At 46.3% G+C, this 18900-nt stretch overlaps 1 long non-coding RNA gene across 1 annotated transcript; it reads left to right on the top strand.

The window, feature by feature from the left end:
• The first annotated feature begins 5796 nt into the window (after positions 1–5796).
• LOC133083674 (uncharacterized) lies at positions 5797–7867 on the top strand. Its single transcript, XR_009699226.1, has 3 exons — positions 5797–7129; positions 7217–7275; positions 7379–7867. It is a non-coding gene; the product is annotated as an uncharacterized LOC133083674 (long non-coding RNA).
• Positions 7868–18900: the final 11033 nt, after the last annotated feature.

The raw sequence follows: 18900 nt of genomic DNA, 5'->3' as shown, positions 1-18900 counted from the left end.
TAAACGAGACGAAAAGACAACCCTCAGAATGGGAGAAAATGTTTGCAAATGAATCAGTGGACAAAGGATTTATCTCCAAAATATATAAACAGCTCATTCAGCTCAATATTAAAGAAACAAACACCCCAATCCAAAAATGGGCAGAAGACGTAAATAGACACTTCTCCAAAGAAGACATACAAATGGGCAAGAAGCACATGCAAAGATGCTCAACGTCCCTAATTATTAGAGAAATGCAATTCAAAACTACAATGAGGTATCACGTCACACCAGTTAGAATGGGCATCACCGGAAAATCTGCAAACAACAAATGCTGGAGAGGGTGTGGAGAAAAGGGAACCCTCTTGCACTGTTGGTGGGAATGTAAATTGATACAGCCACTATGGAGAACAATATGGACGTTCCTTGAAAAACTAAAAATAGAATTACCATATGATCCAGCAATACCACTACTGGGCATATACCCAGAGAAAACCGTAATTCAAAAAGACACATGCACCCCAATGTTCATTGCAGCACCATTTACAATAGCCAGGTCATGGAAGCAACCTAAATGCCCATCGACAGATGAATGGATAAAGAAGTTGTGGTACATATATACAATGGAATATTACTCAGCCGTAAAAAGGAACGAAATTGAGTCATTTGTTGAGACGTGGATGGATCTAGAGACTGTCATACAGAGTGAAGTAAGTCAGAAAGAGAAAAACAAATATCGTATATTAACGCATGGATGTGGAACCTAGAAAAATGGTACAGATGAACAGGTGTGCAGGGCAGAAGTTGAGACACAGATGTAGAGAACAAACATATGGACACCAAGGGGGTAAAACCGCAGTAGGGTGGGGATGGTGGTGTGCTGAATTGGGCGATTGGGATTGACATGTATACACTGATGTGTATAAAATTGATGACTGAGTTAAAAAAAAAAGAATTTAAGTAACAGGATTAATTGAATTAATGCTGACTCTGAGTTCTCTGTGTGTGCTGAGGCTGGAGCTCCAACTGAGGACTCTTCCACCATGAGTACAGGTCTAGGGTTTCTCTTCATTTGAGTGTCTTGGTGGTTTAAGAAAGAGAAATTCTAGCTGAAGGCTCTACCTCATTGATTGCAGATATAAGGTGTCTCTTCCTGAGTTCTCTGGTGCATACAAATGTGAGAGCAGCATCTAAGGGTTCTTCCATATTTATTATATTTATAGGGCTTCTTCCCAATGTGACTTCTCACATGATGTCTAAGGTCATGACTTTGTCTTATGTTTTCCCACATAGATGACACTCACAAGGTTTCCTCTACAGTGTGAATGAGTCCACGACTTTGAAGTAACAAAGTTTCAACTGAAAGCTCTTCCATAGTTATTCCAGACATAGGACTTCTCTGCTATTTGAGCTCATATATGTGAATGAAAGTTGGCCTCTGATGAAGGGTCTCCCACATTCACTACGTTTTTACGTTTCTCTCCAGTGTGATTTTTCATGTGTATAAAGGCAAAGCTCCAGCTGAGCTATTTCCCACTTTCATAACATTTGTAGGGGTCCCTCCAGGGTGAGTTCTCTCATGCCATCTAAGTTTAGAGCATTGACTGAAGCTTTCCCACATTGGTGGGATCTCTATGGTTTCTCTACAGTATAATTCACCTTATGTTATTGATACTTAAAAAAGGAATATTGGCCAAAGGCTCTTCCAGATTAGTGACAAGTATAGGATTTTTCTCCTGTGTGAATTTTTGGTGTATATAAAGGTGAGGGCTCTAGTTGAATTCTTTCTCACATTTATAGCATTTATAAGGATTCTCTCCTGTTTGAGTTAATACATGTGGAGTTCACGTTGTTGCATGTGAAATCTCCTCACATGCATTACATTCGATGGACTCTCCTCCAGAGTGAAGTCTACTATGTGCAAGGAAAGGAGAGGCTGTTACAGATGCCCATGCACGTCCATGTACTCATTGCTCTACGTGCTGACTCTAGTCTGCTCTCTCACTGGTGGACTTTTTTTTAAAAAAAAACTCCGCATGTTTGTTCTATTCACATGCAGCGTTACTTTGCTGAATTCACACTGATTTTCTATTTTGTAGCCTCTCACCTGCATAACTTTCTGATTAAATTTTAAGTCTTCTTTATTTTTCACACATTATATACATAAGCTACATTGAGGCAATTGTCCTTTTATTGAAACTGAAGTTCCAGTTTGTCTTCAGGGAAATGTTATTCCAAAATTTAAAGTATTGAAAATTTTCTACTGGGACAGAATTTATGCTCAGGCTTTTTTTCCATCAGAAGATTGTCATGAACTCCTAATTTATCCCATTACCAGGTCTCTAATGTGACGACTGAGTTCATCCCCAAGAAACATACCATTGACCTGCAGATAAATGGGTCCTTCTTGAACGCTTGTTGTGTGGGTATCATTTCATGCTTTTTAAGGTCACCTTCCATGTCTGAAAAAAAGAGAAAAGAAATAGCTACAGTGACTTAGGGGACAAAGAATTTTGCAAATGCTCACAAGGCTAATGTAAATATGTGTCAAGTATTGGCTTTAACACAGAGAAAAGATGTGAAATGGAGGAATATAGCAACAATTAGATACATGATATAGAACACTGATGATGTATACTATTTTTAAGAGTAAAATGACTGAAAAATGAAATGAAGGTGGGATGTTGGGGAGATTAAGACACAGTAAATCAACAAAAGGGAAGGACAAACAAATGTTGCTACATGAATAATAGTAACAGAAAGAGCACTTTCTCAGAAGCCAAGGAATGTACATAAAGTTAGATGAATAGAGATTAATATGCTCAAAGAATTAGGACACTATCGGAGCGATATTTCTGCATTGGCCTTACAAGATGTCAGAAGACTTCTTCCTCAAGGAAATCTGCAGTTGACATTACAGGTCCTGTTCTCTCACTGACCAGACTCCTCTCCACATAGAATCCCAGGAGCCTGGAGCCCACCTAGAGCTGGGACTCTGGGAATCCTCTTTCTTCCTCCACACCTCTTCTCCTGCTACAGCTGGGAAATCACATCTACTTGTAGAGGCAAAAACCATTTGTGGAAAAATGTATATGGATTTGGAGTCCTGCTTTGGGATCTGCGTGTGGTCTTCAGGTTCACGTCAGGAGGAGGAGTGAGGCGAACGTAAAGAGCAGCACGGGGAAGGGCGTCCTGAGCACAGGCAGCACCACCGGCCCTTCCCCAGAGCAGAAGGACGCTGACCTTTGCTTCAGATGTTAAGGAACTGTCTGTTGATGCTTAGGTCCCAGGACTTTGACAGACTGCAGAATCCTTTTTTTCCCCCCCTTTCCTCTGACCAGTGTGAATCAATTATTCTATAGTGGATTAAACTTTATTTTAAAAAAATCCAATAGTATAACTCAATGCCAACCCTATGACTTGTATTTTAAAGGGACAATATCTGTTCTGTGTAACTTTGTAGGGTTAAACTCCACCAGAGTTTGCACAGCAGAATGGTTTTTGGAAAATATTTAATGCATTTATTTATCCATTTAAGGCCTCCATGCAGTGAGTGCCCAGCACTGGTCTGAGTGTTAGATATGGAGCCGCAAGAAAGACATACTACAGTTCTCTGAAAGTCTACTCTCTTTTGACATGACAAAGATGAAGTAAACAAATGAACAAGATCATTTCGTCCAGGTTTTAGTAAGTGCTGTATGAGTGTATATGTGTCAGGGTGGGGAGGGGAGTGAACTCTGGGGAAGCTGCTCTGGATGATTTTTTATTAAATAAATAAATGCCGACAGTGTCACCCGCAGAGAACAGATGACTGTTGTTCTCCAGCATCACATCCCTGTGCAGGTTCCTCTGAGTTGGTTCTGACAGGGCCTCCCTCTTTCGATGAAGTTTATAGCCACAACTTGAAGGTGGCTGATTCCTAAAAACATGCTGGACTTTCTGGTTCAGGCTTCTCCATCCCCAAGAATATCCAGAGGTGATGGTTGAGGGTGACTGCACTGGGAAAAGGCAGCTGTGTGTATCAAAAGCTCAAACCCTTCTTGAGGTCAAGTCCAATATTTCTCTGGTCTGACTTGGCATATGTCTTTCAAATGCATCACAGAGATGTGCACACTCTGAATACACAATAGCTTTCATAATTAAGGAATATCACATAAGTGGTTTGAAATAACCAGCACATTCTATGACAGAATGTAAGTTCTGAGTTCCGGATTAGCAATTATAATATTTGTACTTGGGAATTAATAAATAAACCCTCTGTTCCAACAATTTTTATTAAATCTACAGACAATACAAGGCAAGAAATATCCATGTTCTGCCACTAATCAGCTTTGATTGTGGGCAAATTATTTCCCATTTTGAACTTCACAATTTTCAGGTGTGAATAAGTTTCATAACCTCTTGAGAGAGTTGAGTGATTACATGATCTAATAGGTAAGTGCTTCTCACATAACAAAACCCAATAAATAAAAGCTATATATTATTATATGTTATTTATTATTAGTTCAGGAATACTATCATTAAAAAGTCAGAGAGCCTTGAGGCAATGTCCACCCCTTTGCATGACTGGACAAGTTTTATACTAAACTTGGGGTCAGGAGGTGCTGCCTGTATCATCTCCACTCTCATCAGGTGTTCATCACCAGATGTGAGGACAAAGTGTGTATGATGAGTCCAGGTGCAAAAGTTCAGTTGTCCCCTTGGTTCGCATCTGCTGTGCAAGGGGAATTCTTTCCCTTGGGAAAGCAACTCAAGGCTCATGGAGTGAAGGGCTGAAACCATGCAGAATCGAGCCAGCAGCCCCTGGTGGGGATGATTGGGGCGCCTGAGTGAATATCTAGGGGCTCCCAGGATGAGGGAACAGGCTGAGGAGCCCAGGTCTGCAGAGTCAAGTTTACACAAGGTCCCCACTTGCATCTGGGCCTGGGTGGAGCAGAGCCATTTAGGGGCTGGGATGCCAGCTCCTGCCTGGAAGCTGTAGTAGGATGGGGCAGAAAAGCAGGAGGTGCAGTCCATCTTTGTTTCTGAAAACACTCATCTTTCTGGCTCCAGACACCAGGCTATAGGGAAGAGTTGATTCTTGTTTTTCAGAATTGCTTTAGCTATTCTAATTCCTTAGCCTTTCCAACTCACATTCTTTAAAAGATAAATGCATATCCTGTTGTTGGTGCTGGCTTTTTTTTTTTTTTAAACATCCCTGGAATTTCTACAAACGGCTATTTTCATTGAATAGTTCATTATCAACATCTAAGTCAGTACCTATAGATCTACTTCATTTAAAAAAAATATCAGTAACTCAAATACAAATTGATAATAATGCATTGTGGGGATGCACTAACTAGAATTTATTTACCTAATTCCACTTAATGGCTATGTTTTTGAAATACTCTGTTTTTATATTAAGTAATGCTGATATCAATATTCTTATTACACATGTAATTTGCACAAATGTTCCCCACACAGTCGTTTGTTATTTGACTTTGCTTGTGGAATATGTAAAGATCAATTTGTGGTCAAGTTTACCATTCATTTCTTTGCCGGCTTCTGGACTTTTTAAAGAAATGCTTCACAAGGACTCCACTATGAAATCACCAATAAAAATTATTCATACATGTTTTTACCGAGTACTCTCATGGTTTCAGTTTTTCACTCCGCACAACCCGAGTCCCCGCAAAACCCCTAAGTCCGCCACGGGATCAGGGACCCGCCCGTGTGCTCGGGGATCCTTCGCTGCAGCCTCGCGGCGACATCTTCCCAGCTCCCTCCCCCTTTCTCTCTGCTGCCGGGGTCGCGCCGCGTCGTACCGGAGCTGGGAGCTAGCTCCGAGGCGGACGCCCCGGGACGAGCTCGGGCGTTTGGGCGGCCCGCGCTGCACCCTCGCCGGCCGGCAATCGGGGGTCGTCCCGGGTACGTTCTAGCGGTTGCCGGGCGCTACACAGCGATCGCTTTGAGAGCGTCCCTTCCCTCCGGAGCTTCGGCGACTTTGGCGAGGGCTGTGACTCGGCCGCCAGGAGCGAGGCAGAGTTCCGGGAGGCGGGATGCTGGCGGCGACTGTCCCGGTGCCGCTGAGGCTTGGGCGCTTCCTGCTGTAGCCGGAGATTGGCCGAGCAGATTCATGTGGTGTGAGGCCGGCCTTGCGCTTCGGGGCTGTGGTTGGGATGGTCCTGGCGGGTCTACCAGCATGCCCTGGTGCCCCTCCGCCCGCAATACTGAGCGTGGTTATAGGACACGGTGTCCGTGCCCGACGTCGTCCTCCACGTCCTGGTGGTCGTACTTTCTCAATTTTTCCGAGTCATCGGGAGGTGGGGAAAGACACGGATGTACTCGGACGGCGCCTGACTTTCCCCGGCCTCCCCGCTGGATGCCGAACTTATTCACCAATTTTTTAAGTCTCTCGCCGGAGTGGGGCCCGGGCCGGATGACGAAACGAGGAGGCACTGGGAGGGCGATGGCGGTCCTCCCCTTCCTCCTTCCCACGGGACCATGACGCCCCGACCCACAGGCCGTCCGGCAGTGCGTCCTCACCGCCTTGTGGGCCCGGGTCCGTCCAGCTGCCGTCGCGGCAGTGGGGCTGCTCCCCGGCGACCACTTTCGTTTCTCCAGATCCCATGCGAAGCGGTCACTGGGTTCCGTAGATGGGATTCCCCTGCAGGTCAGGCTGCGTCTACACTGGCAGCGCCCGTCGTCCAGTCTCCTGTTCACCTCGGCGCAGCGCTTGTGTGTCGACAGCACACGCAGGTCCCCTCACCGCGGGAAACGACACGGAGTTTCGCGTGCAAGTGGGGAGGACGCTCCAGGCACGGCGGCCGTCCCACCTGGGTCTCAGTGGTCGGAACCCCTAGCAAAGGTTTGGTAAACGGGGCGCGGCCTGGGCCGTCCGCTGGTGGTCGGGAGGAGCCCCGAGCCCGGGCGCAATCCTGGTTGGGAGCGGTTGTCTGAGGCTCCCCCAGGGAATAAGCTCTCTCTGGATCCTGGGAACGGTCTCTGGACCCGCGGGCGGACACACCGGACCGAGCAACGCGACGGATGGCGGTCTGGATTGACCCCAGAAGTTAGTGCGGCGGCTGTATGCCTGCGCCCTTGCACGCCCTGGATTCGTCCCGCTGAGCTTCGCACCAGTGGAGCTTCACCTGGTGGTTCCTGCAGCAAGGTCGACCAGATGGCTTGGCAGGGATATTGGGGACGCGAAAAATATGCATTGGGTTAATTATTTTTTATGTTTTTCTTTCACTTTAAGACTCACAGTAGACTCACCAAAATGTAGGCATTGATGAAATAAGAAATCCTGAGATTTTGGTAATGAAAATTACCATTGTTTTTGTTACTCAACACTAGTGTAATTATTACCATTGTTTGCAGTTAATTTCAAAAACACTGACTAAAGTTTCTTTATCCACAGAATATTTGAAGATGTTGAAAGAGAGTTTCCAGAATACAGAATTTTCTATATACGACTGGGAGTCAGGGAACTCCTCCCTCTAATCACGAGGTCCTGTCCCACCCCCTGCAGCAAGCAACCTGGAAAGCCAGACCCAAATCTGTGCAGCAACAGATCCCAAGGGTCAGTGCTTGCTCAGTGACTGACAACGTCCTCATTTTTCATCCTTTGCATTCAGAACCGAATGTAGGAAAACCAAATATGTTGCCCGAGGCAGTCATGTGGGCTGCCTTCTTCCTGTCCTCCGCCTCCAGCTTCCTCACATCACAACCTTCTTTTTTGCCACCAGAAAGCACTTCTGCGTGTGCATGAGTCAGTGTAACGTGAGAGGCAGTGTCTGTGTCCCTCAATCTGTAGCGCCAGCTCTGAACAAATAGTGCTTGTCTCACTTGGGAGTCTTTCCTCATGTCTATAGGGCTTAGTAGAGTGAGAATGAGAACCAACCAATAAACAAACAACTCAGGATTATATGTGTTTTTGATGTTCTTTTATAAAAATCACATTTACTCATAACGATTTTTAAAGTGAGATAGATACACATATCATAAAATTCATCCTTTCGTAAGTGTACAATTCAGTGATTTAGAGTCAACATAGAAAGTTGTACAACCGTCATCAGTACTAATCGAGAACATTCCATCACCTCAGAAAGAAATCCAGACCTCATTTTACAGCCACTTCCCCTTCCCCCTCCTCCCCACTAGCCCTCAGCAACCCCCTGAGTGCTTTTTGTCTATGGATTTGCCTGTGGTGTATATTTCAAGTAATTGGAATTGCACAATTCTGGACATCTCCGTCTGGCTTCTCACACTTAGTGTCATGTTGTCGAGGCTCATCCATGTTTTAGCCTGTGGTTGATTCCTCGGTTTCACTTAAGAATTTGCCATTGTAGGGCTTCCCTGGTGAAGCAGTTGTTAAGAATCGCCTGCCAATGCAGGGGACACATGTTCGAGCCCTGGTCCGGGAAGATCCCACATGGTGCTGAGCACCTAAGCCCATGCACCACAATTACTTAGCCGGCACTCTAGAACCAGCGAACCACAACTACTGAAGCCCACAAGCCTAGAGCCCATGCTCTGCAGCAAGAGAAGCCACCGCAATGAGAAGCCCGTGCACCACAATGAAGAGTAACCCCTGCTCGCCGCTACTAGAGAAAGCCTGCACACAGCAACGAAAACCCAAAGCAGCCAAAAATAAATAAATAAATAAACAAACAAACAAATAAATAAATAAGAATTTGCCATTCTAGATCATTAAGATATACACACGTACACAGATACTTTCTATCATTTCTTTAAATGTGAAAGATACAGAATATATACATTCCAATATAACCATTTTATGCATACAGGTCCATGGTATTACGTCATGTTTTCCTGCAGATCCTCAACTTGCACCAACGTCCTACAGCTGCCACCAAGCACAGCGGACACAAGCGCAGTCCTGTTGTCTTTTCTCACAACAGCACAAACCACCCACACCGACCAGGACTCCACCAATGGGTGCCTCGTGCTGGCAGCCAAAGAAGAGAGCAGGGGGTGGGGACAGGGGCGACAAATAGAGAGAGAGACGGAAGGAGAGAGAGGTGGCAAAAGTCTGATCTCCCGGAACCCACAGTCTCCCAATCAAGTACAACCCACGTATCCTCAGAGTGGTGTGGCCGTCGATGATGGCATCCAGGGGGGCACACTGCCAGACAGGCTCCACTCCCCAGTGTGCTCTGAGCCCTGGGCTCCCCAGGCTCCTGTGGGTGGGCTGCTTCTGTCACACCCTTCAGCCCTCTGTGGACCACACCCTCAGGCTGGGACTTTGGAGTTCCCAGGAAACTGTGCACACTCAGGGGGTGTGGCCAGTTGCAAAAGGTCAGGACCAGCCAAGAGCAAAGTCCTGCCCCCTATATTTCAATGCCGCTCTGACACCACCCGCCCTTCTCCTACTCACTCTTACATTCCTCTATCAACACATTCCACCACCATGTTGCAAGCTGGGGTTTCCGGGGCAGCAGTGACAGGGGACAGCAAGAGCTGAGCATCTCACAGTGAGATGCCAGGAACTCAGCCAGGCACCACCTCAGCTGACATAACTGTCAGATTTACCTAGAGTTAGGAGCAGAGGCTACAAAGGCAGTGTTGACTTGATGTAGGCCATGAAGAAGGCTTAGAACTGAGGTCTGGTGACTGGTAAATCTATCAAGGAGAAACATTGAACCCCAGGTAATCATAATCAGGTTGGTTAAGGGCAAAGAAGGAGGGATGTGTCCTGGTGGGGGAGGGGTGAAAACTTCCTCTGTTTCTCCTGCCCCACTTCCCGCTGCCCAGGGGCCCAGACACTGGGTCACGTCCTTCTCAACACCCTGTGTTCCCATAAAGTCTTCTCCTGGCTCAAGCACCACAGAAGGGCTCCTGCCTTTAAGGTTCTCAATCCTGAGAGGTACAGACATGAAATGTCTTCAAAGTGTAAACAAAATGAAATGAAAGACAACAGTCCTCCAGACTACTGAAGTGGCAGATGAGGTGAGGGTGAGATAACGCCCCTCAGGCTCCTGGTCCTGGAATGAGGGAGGAGGAGGAGGAGGAAACTGACCTTCGGTGAACTTGACTTACACATGGCCTGTGTTTAATCCTTTCATTATTCAGTCATTTAGCCATCATCACACATTTACGAGCTCCTCTCTGAGTCTGGTCCAGTGTCCTCACAGAGTTCACAGGCTGGAGAGGTAATCAAATCATGATCACCGCCCTGGGGTGTTCCACATGGGGCCAAAGGCAGCAAGAATGTGTGGCCATCAGCATGTCTTCATGGATGAGGCAACATCTGAGCTGGGTCTCCAAGGATGAGTTCTCCTCTAGCCAAAGTGGCACTGAGCAGGAAACACACAAGATGAATGAATAAGGAATGAAGGAATAAATGGGCATCCCCCTAACACTACACAAGGACGGCAGCCCACCAAGATGGTGGCTTGGGAACACAGGGTGCACTGGGGGACCAGTGGGGAGAGGCTGCCATGTGATGCCTGCCTCACTCCCTTTATGGGCTTTGCTGCCACAGTGGCCTGTGCTCTACCTGCTCAGGGACACTTCTCTGTCCTCTGCTCTGGGATCCTGTTGCTCTTTACCAGCAATGACCACATGTGGTGACCCATGTGTATTTGTCTGCCACATGAGGGGCCTTTGCGAGGAGGGAAAGTTTGGTGTGCATCCCAGGATTGAAAAGAAAGAGAGGATGGTGGGGAGTCCTGCAGCAGTGGGATCATGGTGCGGGATGCTGGGGTGGGGTGGGGTGAGGCAAAAGCCATTCCTGGAGCCTGGGGGGCGCATTAGTGGCTTTCCTTACCAAAGGGACTTCCAAAAAAAAAAAATGCAACTCAGTTTGGGCTGCACTGACTTTGAGAAGCTTGGCGGACCTTTGGGCAGAGACCTCTGGAAGGAGCTGGACATAGAAGACGAAAGTGTGACAGAGTGTCAATATCAGAACTCATGACCCAGACGAGATGGGAGGATGTGGAGTGGAAGGAGACTGAGGACACAGAGGAAGTTCATGAACTGGGGTCATCAAGGTGGAGACCCCTCAAGTTCATTCCGCAGCCTCCTAGCTCCTCACAGAGTGCTGGGCCCAGGGAGGTCACTCAATGAATATGCACTGAGTTGACCCAAAGTCACCAAAGTTTTCACTTTGAATCACTGGAATAGAATATGCTGAATTCAACAGATTGGTGGTGAGGCTTTTATGTCAATAAGCTAAGAAAGTGAAATGAAGAATACAAATAAAAGCAAAATGCAGACTCAAGAGAAATCCAAGAATTCACACTAGTAACTAAGACACTCAACATGCAGCCCACTGTGACCTCAGGGCCTTTGCACTTGCTGTTCTCTCAGCCTGGAACACTCTGCCCTCTCCATTGCTTGCTCACTAAACACACTCAGAAATTTGCTCAACTTTCCTTTCTGACTATTTTTCTTCAAGATACATATCACCATTGGACGTTGTGTCCATTTTATTTTTTTCTGTCTCCCCCACAAGTGTGTCTCCTGCATGAGAATGGGCACTCCCTCCTTTTTCATCACACACTGCTGCACCTCAGTGTCTGGAACAGGCCTGGAACTCAGTGGGGCCTCCACGAATGCGCTCTGGGTGAGAGAAAAGTGAGTATGTAGTGGGGACACACAGCTGGGTATAAGCGAGCACTATGCCAGATCGAGAATGAAGGGGTTAGAGGACACTCTGCTGCAGGTCTTGGTCTCTTGTTCTGCATGTATCTCACTATTATAATAAAGAGTCAACATCAGGCCCAGGGAAAGCAGCTGCTCTGACTTGGGGAAAATCAATTATAACCCGCACCTCCCGCGCTGAGGTCACACGGGTGGACATCAGGTCCCAGGCTCTCACTGGCATCTCCCCTCCTCCCACCGTCTCCTCGCATTTCCCTGAGAAACCCCGGCTCAGGACATCCACCAATCCCTCCACTTGGTGGGGTCGGTGCTGAGCCATCAATGTTTCCAGCTCAGAAAGGGTTTAGTCTGCGCTGTGGAACTTAGAAATCCCTCTCCTCCACTCTTGGCCCATCGGAGTCTTACCTTCCCCTCGACCACCCCCGCGCCCATAGGGATTCTGAGTCTTTGTTCAGCACGTGAGAACCTGCACATGGCAGGCGCTGAGGCTCCTCCAGCCACCACGATGCACCCGAACCTCCATGGCGTGTCCACAGGCTGTGTGAGCAGATGGGGTCCCCCCTGCGGGCCTCCCCCAGGCTGGACCTGGACCTCCTTCCTCTCCAAACCAGAACCAGAACCAGGAGACTGGCCGTGCCTGTGAGTGGGGAAGGGTAGGAGGGGACAAGAGACTCCAGTGCACTCTGATCCCGGTGAGGGGAATCAGCAGGGGAAGAGGGACAGCGGGGCGGTTTGGCCTGCTTTCTGGCCAGGATGTAAGGCTGCTTACAAGCTGCGGCTGCACCTGCCAAAGATGTTGATGGTGACAAAGTGCTCCTGCGTCTGTAGGTGCCAGAGCCACTCACAGAGCTCTCTCAGAACCAGCAGTTACAATAAACACCCGCGCTGATTGGCAACAGGGGAAGGGCTGACTGTGATCCAGGAAACTCCCCCTAACCTCCGGGGCACATTCTGACAGGGTCTCTGAAGATGCGAAAAAGGTCTGCTTTGGCTAAGAAGACACTGCAGGATTTGAACATTGTCTTCAAAGGTACATTTTTGGTAATGTAGAAAACTGTATTATTTCAAAATTAAAAGCCTACGTTATGATTTTAGAACCAGATTACTTAGATGACTACTAAATTGTACAGTGCAGGCATTGGTGAAAATAAAAGCTAAGTTGTTGGGACTTCCCTGCTGGCGCAGTGGTTAAGAATCTGCCTGCCAGTGCAGGGGACACGGGTTTGATCCCTGGTCCAGGAAGATCCCACATGCCACGGAGCAACCAAACCCGTGCACCACAACTACTGAGCCTGCGCTCTAGAGCCCACGAGCCACAACTACTGAGCCCACGTGCTGCAACTACTGAAGCTCGCGTGCCTAGAGCCCGTGCTCCGCAACAAGAGAAGCCACCGCAATGAGAAGCCCGCGCACTGCAACGAAGAGTAGCCCCCGCTTACCACGACTAGAGAAAGCCCGCATGCCGCAACAAAGACACAATAAATAATAAATAAGTAAATAAATTTATTTTAAAAAAAAGCTTATAAAAAAAAGCTAAGTTGTTATAAACAGTTTTAACATCAATTTGTATTTTCCTATATTTTATATTATAGTATAAAACTGGTGTTTCTCTCTCTCTCCCTCTCTCTCTCTTTCTCCCTCTCCCTCTCTCCAGCTTTAAGATGTGTGTCACCATTTGGTAGGTGCCATTTCTCCTGCACCATGTACACTTCGTTCCGTAGGAGAAGTGATAACATTTGATCACAGGAGTGTAAATGAGGTGGTGAGGTGTGGTCGGACTGGGGCACTGCGATGTGGTGAAAGAAGGAAGGGACTTGGCCAGGGTGGCTGGGCCCTGGCCTCTGGGCTCCTGCTTTGCCCACACACTTGGGGTGCCCTGATTCACTCTTGACCCAGTAACAGAGGTCAAAAGGAGCAGTGCAGGCAGCTCCAGCCAACACCTTCCATATACTTCTCTCTATTTACATCATGGGCATGGAGTTCCCTCAAAGATCTTCAAAGTTCTGGGCTCTTCTGATTTCTTTAGTCTTCATTAGTCTTCTTGCCAGTGATGTCACTAACTAAATTAACCTATACATTATCAATATTAACATACATTATTGGAATATAAATATTATTATATTAATATTGCTATATTATATATTATGTATATGTTATGTTATGTTAATATAGTTCTAATAAAGTAAATTAATAAATATAAATGAGTAATATAATAATATGAATATATATTACACCTGAGAGTCAAGCCTTTGCCTACTGCGTGCTCAGCTCTGCCCACTGAGCCACATTGTTTGCCTGAAAAAATGAAGGCTTGAGGGCAAAGTGAAATGTGAGGGGGAGGCGGGCAGAGAACACCCAACCTGCAATCACAGTGAAGGCACTACAACTGAATCCCTCAAGTGAAGCATGAAGTGTGTTCTCAAAGCCAGCATGAGCCGCACAGTCTTAGTGAGGGGAGTGCATGCCAACCTGCTTTTCAACCCCGTGCGTCCCGTCTGGAGTGGGGGGTGAGGAAGCATCCTCCCGGTATTTCTTCTCTTTCCCTGCTCTCAGTTTCCTCCCCTCCAGATGGTCGGATGTGCAGGACAGCAAAAGGCACTTCTGACTTTCCCCGAGTGTGGGTGCTGGCACTGACTGCAGGTTGTTAATCGTTTGTCACTTAAGCACAGGCAGTGAGTTGGTTTAAGTCATAGCCCACAAAACAATCAATTAGCAGGACTAAATATGTACATAATTTGAGTGCGCATATTCCCATACCCTCAATCTTCTATATTTTTACAATGAGAAGTTACTAATTTTCACTCAGATTTTCAAACATTGGTCACTGGGAAATTTAGTAGTTGCCATTTGGTTTCAAGATGGCAGACTGAACAAGGACTAAATGTAGACAAACATGCAAAATAATATAATTTGGTCAAAGCTGTCCAAGTGATTTAGAAATGTTACTGTATAACCTTCCAGACCAATGAGAAACGCCAGAAGAAATTCAAATAGAGACCTCATTTTGTTAAGCGCAAAGGTGAGAGTAAGAGGTGAGGTGAGGAAGCCGGCCCAGCGTGAGGGGTGGGACCAGGCAGTTCAGATGTTATGGAGGCGGCTGTGGCGGCAGCTCTGCCACGTCCTCCCCGGGCTGGTCTCTCAGCCCCCCAGACGGGCAGCTGGTGTCGGTAAACTCAGGGTAGGGCGATAGCTGTTCACTGGCCACTTCTTTAGCATCACACATGAGCAGAACCCTGAGAGTTGGGAGGTGTACAAATTAGAGCCTGTGTCACTCAGACTGGAGGTTCGGGTGGATCGTGGTGGCTGGAGGAGCCCCAGCGCCTGCCATATGTGCGTTCTCACCTGCTGGTTCTCCACTGCACTCAGGCTGGCCAAGTGCCCGGGGTCTGGGCAAGGCTTCGCCAGGGCAGCATCACAGCTCAACTTTGCCATCTGCATGATCCTGCTTCCTCCCGGCCCTGCCACAAAGTCTGACACTTAATACACAATCCTGCTTGTCCAGATCCATCCCAACATCTGCCTTCAGAGAAACTAACTTGTGATGGGGGAGTGGGAGAGACAATGGTGAGAGGGATTTGGGATCCAGCAAGGACGCCCTCGTGGGCCAGGAGGACAACGCATAGTGCCCAGCCTGGGTGGCCATCCAGGTGCTGGAAGCTCACAGTGATGGGACAGCTCCAGCTACTGTTCTCAATGACGCCCCCCGCACAGGGCCCCCGCAAGGCTCAAGGTTTTCACGATGAAGATTAACTCATTTATATGAGTGAGTTGCACTAAGACTTTCTCAGTGAGGGAGCCGGAGGATTCTTAGAAAGACCACACTGGGGTTTAATGATACAGAGTCAGACAGGCTCTTGAAATAAGAGGAGATGACCTCCATGAAGCTATTCAGTTCTGCCACGTTTCAAGGATCAGGGGTCAGTAACATATGATGAAAATATAATTTCTATGCTCAGTTACTGAACTCTTGAAAATATAACTTCTGAATTTTCTCCATGCTATAGAGGAGGTATTTCAAAAGTTGTCTCCTCAGCATGCCACCCAATGTTCATTGCAGCACTATTGACAATAGCCAGGTCATGGAAGCAACCTAAATGCCCATTGACAGATGAATGGATAAAGAAGGTGTGGTACATATATACAATGGAATATTACTCAGTCATAAAAAGGAATGAAATTGGGTCATTTGTAGAGATGTGGATGGATCTAGAGACTGTCATACAGAGTCAAGTAAGTCAGAAAGAGAAAAAAAAATCATATATTAAGGCATATATGTGGAATCTAGAAAAATGGTACAGATGAACCAGTTTGCAAGGCAGAAATAGAGACACAGATGTAAGAACAAATGTATGGACACCAAGCGGGGGAAAGCAGGGTGGGGGGATGGTGGTGGGATGAACTGGGGGATTGGGATTGACATATATATACACTAATATGTATAAAATAGATAACTAAGAAGAACCTGCTGTATAAAAAAAAAAAGTGTCTCCTCAGATAAGGGCTTCATGTGAACAGGTGCAAAGCAGAGATTGTTCCCATGCCCACAAAGTCTGGAGAGCAGGGGGAGTGGCCAAAATCAGTGACATAATAAAACAGTTCTACAGAGTAACAGTAAAAGAAAGCAACTCCACGTAACAGTGTTCCATCCTCTCAGCTTATATGTTTGTATCCAAAAAAAAAAAAACTGCTTCTAGAATAAATATTGAAAATCAAACTTGGATTTTACCAGGCTGAAAGAAATTTTTGGAACCGGATTTTGTTTTATAAAAAATTATTTTGCTTTCATTTTTGCCTGGAACAACTTCACCAGTGGCTATTTCTGGGAGGGTATGAATTAACCAGCACGTTCTGGAGTGAGGATCCTCTTCCCTCTCAGAAGACTTGAACTGGCCATTGTGATGTGTGAACCCAGAGGGGCCAAAACAAGGCCTCAGAGAAACATTTTGTTTAAAATAACAGCAACAGCAAGCCTTCATAGAAATACTGTTCTGTGTAGTAGAATTTTCCCCAGGCCACAGAGGCTGAGCCACATGGGCCGCAGCTCAAGGTATGATGCATCCAGGGATGGGGACTGGGACCTGCCTTCAGGCCTGGGCCCAACCTCTAAGGAACCCAGTGACCAAAGCCAATATATTTTAAAACCTACAATGAAATCGCACAAGCCCCCAAATGTGCACAACATAACTTTTTCAATGTCAACCTCAGTTTCCTGTAAATTATTTGTGAACTGAGTTAAAAGCTGTGTTGGGGATGGCAACAAAGGAAAGAGAGGATATTGGCCATAAAATTAGTTCTAAAAGACTTGTAATCAAACTAAATAAAAAAATCTCTCCAATCTTTGGGAAAACATTTACTAATTTACAGGCATTGCCCTAAAGTTAACCAATCCCTTACGGTTTGGGGATTGTTTGGGAAGATGAAGCAACAAGGGTCTGAAGCTTTAAGAGCCAGTTCAGGGCCCATCTCAGCTGAGGTCACCCTGCGTGTGAGCATCTGGAACAGGACGGATTCGGGAAGGGGTCAGTTTCAGGGGCACGTTTACTGGCTGACTTGGTTCTCTCCCTTCATCCCTGCTGAGCCACAGCCCCTGTCACCCCTTCATGGTGTCAGTTGGAAGATGCCTCCTTCTGGGGGGAGGGGAGGCTCCTTGTTCTCAGACACAGAGCAGCAGCCACTGGTCCTACGTCTTCCAAAGCCCCATGTTATGAACTCATTTGTAATACTGTGTCTTATCATTAATGTGCTGGATATTTCATCTGAAAACTGGTTATCACCACAAAAATTTTATTTTTGGCCACGCTGCATGGCTTGTGGGATACCAACCAGGGGTTGAATCCAGTCACCACAGTGAAAGCCCGGAACCCTAACCCCTAGGCCACCAGGGAACTCCCATCAACACCAATTTTAATAACAGAATTAGGTGCACTAGATACAGCCTAAAGTTTAACCTAATTTTTGCCTGAAAGTTGTAAGGAATTTGAAACAAGACTAGACTGTGTAAAGGCACCACAAAAAATGCTTGGTGACTGGGCTTTATTCACTTTAAATAAAACTTATACACGAAAAATTAGACACAATTATTTACATAGTGATCAGCATAATGTGAGGGATAGAAATAAAATATGAACCTGGATATGCTTACAACAGAGTTACGTGGCTCTGGAAAGCTTTTTGCACTGTTATTATACAGCAATGGAAGAACCCAAAGAAAAAAAAAAGGAAATGGTGGTAATTCAAAGTCTTACTGTTACATGAGAAAAGCAAGTTGCAAAGCAACACGAATTATTTATTTAACAGAACTGAAAATGAATCTACACTATTTGTGTGTAAATGTAGATTTGAAAAAATTTTTTTAAAGTTGGGGAAATTATACAAGTAAACATCACACACCTTGACAGGGATGAAAGGGAAATGTGTTTGGTTTTTGGTTTGGGGTTTTCTGGGCCCTGCAACATGGCTATACGCTGGGGTCTTACTCCCCCAGCGCCCTTGGCAGTGGAAGCACGAGTCCTAACCACGGGACCTCAAGGGGATTACTTCCCTAAAGTAACGTAAATTTGAAATAAAATGTTCACTGCTTGTATTAAAAAACAACAACAACAGTAAATGTGCATGTGGTGTTATAAAACTACCTTGTCGTAAAGCCTAGCCAATGCATTTCGGAGTCAAGCAACAGGTAGGTTTATTCTGTGGGAGAGAATGGATCTTTATGAAAGGATTAAAAACAGAACACACACGAAGCACAATTAATGAAACCCTGGCTGCACACTGTTTTCTACTCTAGTCCCTAGAACATTTCTTGAGCACTCGTTGGGCTTAAGCCAGCCTGGAACTCAGTTACGTGCCCAAGACAAGTCAGAATTTTTGTAGGCTCATAGAAAAGATGGACGAGTTTATTAGTTTGGCTACTGGGGTCTCTCAGTGGAAGAAAAGGTACATTTTAGTCTCAAAACTTGTTTGGGCCTGTTCTGTCAGGGATTGCTACATGAAAAACAAACAACCCAAACCAACATTAAAAAACACCGTTTTTGCATACCTGGTGGCTTCTGCCAATTTAGAGATTTCTCTTTTTCTGCCATGTGTCCAATGCCATATAAAATAAAGGAGGTTGAGTGGGCAGCAGGCAACGCCCCCGCGGTGCTGAGCAGCTGGGCCTCCGTGCTGGCAGCAGCAGCTCAGGGCGCCCTGGGCTTCGGTCCTGACCAAGCGTGAGAGAGCCAAGGAGCATTTCCGCTCCGGGTCCCTAAAGGCATTTTATTCCTGGATAATCTGGATCTACAGAAGCAGGGGATGGCCTGATACTGTTTTCTACAT

The sequence above is a fragment of the Eubalaena glacialis genome, unplaced genomic scaffold (genome assembly GCF_028564815.1).
Source record: "Eubalaena glacialis isolate mEubGla1 unplaced genomic scaffold, mEubGla1.1.hap2.+ XY scaffold_56, whole genome shotgun sequence".
Lineage (NCBI taxonomy): Eukaryota > Metazoa > Chordata > Mammalia > Artiodactyla > Balaenidae > Eubalaena > Eubalaena glacialis.
The sequence above is the reverse complement of the archived record's forward strand: the minus strand, read 5'-3'. Positions and strand labels throughout refer to the sequence as shown.